This window comes from Octopus sinensis, linkage group LG6 (genome assembly GCF_006345805.1).
Source record: "Octopus sinensis linkage group LG6, ASM634580v1, whole genome shotgun sequence".
In the NCBI taxonomy this organism is placed as follows: domain Eukaryota; kingdom Metazoa; phylum Mollusca; class Cephalopoda; order Octopoda; family Octopodidae; genus Octopus; species Octopus sinensis.
Window position 1 is genome coordinate 54,612,568 of NC_043002.1, and position 3,522 is coordinate 54,616,089.

Here is a 3,522-nt window from a genome sequence, read left to right on the forward strand (position 1 = left end):
AATATTAATTTTAATCGTAATGATGGAGAGGAGTAAACATTTTCCTCCTTTGCTTAATACTAACAAGAGCGTAGTATGAGGAAAATTTGGTTGTTATTTCTAGCAAATTGAACAACCACACAGTGAGTACCTCATTGGCACATTTGTTGATGTGTATAAGTAAACAAAAACTAAAGGAAAAACAGACACCAGCAAACACACACACACAAACACACACACACACACACACTCACACACATATATATATATGAATGTATGTTTACATAATCTATAGCTTGGCTCAGTCTTCAATTCTTGTCAAAGTGTCCCAATAGATTATATGAATGTATTCTTTTATTGTTTTATTCGTTTCAGTCATTTGACTGCGGCCATACTGGAGCACCACCTTTAGTCTAACAAACTTATTCTTTGTAAGTCAAGTACTTATTCTATCAGTCTCATTTGCCGAACTGCTAAGTTACTGAAAAGTAAACACTCCAGCATCGGTTGTCAAGCGACGGTGGGGGACAAACACAGACACACAAACACACACAAATACACCACACGAGCGCGCGCACACATACACATACACACACATATGTACACATAATTTATGTGGGATCTAGTCTGTTTCACTCACAAAATCTACATTTTCAAAAGAAAGTAAAAATTTTGAAAATTGATCCGGATGCTTAAGTATAATTTTCACAGGGTACAAACTTAAAGTTGACACCGCTACAGCGCAGAAAATTTCTGTCTCATTATTGGATTAAGATAGACAGTTTTTTTCAAGTTTTAAACGTAAATTTTTCGTCAAATTTTTTCTCCAGAAGTTCATTTCTTCACAGGAACAAGCACGGAAAACTGCATCAATAAATACAATTTTTAGATTTTTTTCCTTCCTTTTAAAAATTGCAGATTTTGTGAATCAAACAAACTAGATCCGCTATTTGTGATAATGGTTGGTCTTTCATTGCAAGTATCTGTAACCTGGTAGCAGATCATGTTAGAAATAGCAGCCAAATCTTTCTTTTCTGGGTTCCGGGAAACTTCGAGGCTTGCGGCGGGTTTGGTGGTCAGATACATTGAATGCACGTGAAAAATCCGAGATTTTTTTTCTTTCTGTCCTTACTGACAAACATTCATTAAATCCATTGTGACTGCACCGCCAGTACAAATTCTCATAAACCATTTTCTTAGTCATATTGTGCCTAGATTTACTACACTTTTTTTTCAGGGCTAACACCCTTTTTTTTCCGAAATAATATGCAGCATCCACCTCTGTTTTCAATATCTCCTTCAGACTGGTGCAGTTAAATGACTTGGATTCTAGACTTTTACCAACAAGCAAAAAGTAAATAAACACAGAAAAACTCCACGAAAGGCGAAAAATTATAAAAACACAGAAAAACTTCCCGAAATAAAATACTACGAAAATTCACGAAAAATATCTAAAATAAAATTCTATTTCTAATAAAATTCTAATACAAGCACAGGTAATTTACGTTTTATAAAGTTTTAACAAAAATAACAAAATCGAAACATGTACAGAGAGATCGCGTGCAGATGAGAAGATTCTGCACAACAAGGTAAAATAGAACATTTAAGTTGTCATATGTTACTATGGTAACTAGCTGTTAATGCCTCGCTGTCTGTTGATTGGATAAAATTACACAAATTTTCCAACTTAATTCCAAATAACATCAGATTTTTTAATTTACGAGATAAGGTAACTGGTTGAGTATAATCTAAATTCCCAACTCCATCCATAGCCCTAATTTGAAAACAGTCTGAGCAAAATTAAAGGGGGCTGATTTTGTGACTCAAACTAAGTAGATTCGAAATAGCTACTAATGCGGGTGTCCTTGTAAAGATTTACCCAAACACATACATACAAATACATTAATATAACAAAAAAAATTAATAAAAACATGACTTTGTAAGGTATTTTATCTTCATTTAGAAACCTGCAATGAACAGGTCACACAGGGTACAACCTTAAAGTTGACACCGTTCGCTACAACGAAAGTTTATTATTGGCTAAAAATAGACAGGTTTTTGATTTTTAAACGTCTGTAACTTTTTCGTCAAATTTTTTTCTCAGTAAATTCTTTGGTTCAAATGAATAAGAAATGAATGTTTAATATGACTATTTTTCAGATTTTTTACTTCATTTTAAAAGGGGGCTTATTTTGTGACTCAAACCAACTAGACTCGAGTGCAGTGAATACCATCCTCCACAATTTGCAACTCATCTGAAGTACACATGTATTTCAACAATTTCTATCAATTACACTCTCTTTCTTGAGCATGCAGAATCCTCTTCCGTGTAACAATAACTATGTCAGATTGTTGCACACGTTCCTACCGTTTTGATAATGGACATCGGAGAGGTTTGAAATGATTTCATCGTCATTTACTTGTACTAAAGAGCACTCTTTCGAAAGACAACACGTTGATCTCATAAGTGTCGTGTGGTGGAAATAAACGCAATTGACAAACTTTCATTCATAAGACCATTTATTATTTGGGTGTTTTTTTTGCATTTCAGTTTGTGCATTTGTACTTCGATTGCGTATAAGCGCATATGTAAAACGGTGTCCTTTATTATTTAATCATTATCTGCTTTATTATTTAATCATAATCAAAATAAGTAGGATATTGAAAACTAAAAAATATTTTGTTACTCCAAGGGTCAAAAGGGACCGTTTGGCCAAAATGGGTTGAGAATCTTTGCATCAAATCATAGCTTGCAAACTTAACAAGGAAGAGGACAGACTGGATACTATAACACTCGTTCGATAAGACCAGGAAGTCGTATAGTTACACCTTTCGCTGACCACCTGTCCAAATATAACAATGACAAGAATACTCGGTAAGCAGAGTGCTTCTACATCCTTGTTTGTCTTGCCGGAAATTGCAGCTATCTTTCAAAATGACACCCAGCGGTCGTTAAAGCAAAATTACATATTGGATAATGTAGTATCTGCTGTATAATATACACAAAGATAAACATAAGGCTTATGGTAACTCTACACTATGGCAAAAGACCGTTGCTCAACGTGCTGAATATTGGGTCTGAAATGAACTTTATCAATTTTCAGATTCCGATAAGCTGCTAAACGACAGCAAAATTTTAAGTCAAATTTTAAATATAAAACTTTAATATGTGAGTAAGTATGTGTATACGCCTTACGCCACTGTCAAAAAGTTTTCCTTCAGGATAGCGTGTTAGCGCGAAACACTTTCTCTCCCCCTTTCCCTCTCTCTCCCCCTCTCATCTCTCTCTGTATATATATATGCATATATATACACACATATACACACGCACACATATATATACATACATACACTCATACATATATATATATATATATGTACGCATATATGCATACGTACCTACACACACACACATAAATATATATATATATATAATACATATATATATATGTATGTATATGACACACACACATATACATACATACATACATACATATATACATACATACACACATACATACATACATACATACATACATACAT

At 33.7% G+C, this 3,522-nt stretch overlaps 1 protein-coding gene across 4 annotated transcripts in view; it reads left to right on the forward strand.

Moving 5' to 3' along the window:
• LOC118763919 (putative protein TPRXL) overlaps positions 1-3,522 on the forward strand; it is a 185,423-nt gene that overhangs the window by 181,072 nt on the left and 829 nt on the right. The window contains exon 1 of one of the 4 annotated variants that reach the window (XM_036503905.1): positions 1,424-1,475. The exons of the other annotated variants lie outside the window; for them this stretch is intronic. The gene's annotated coding sequence lies outside the window, so the exon portion shown is untranslated. Of the gene's footprint in view, positions 1-1,423; positions 1,476-3,522 lie in introns of those variants that run through there. 4 annotated transcript variants of the gene reach the window in all.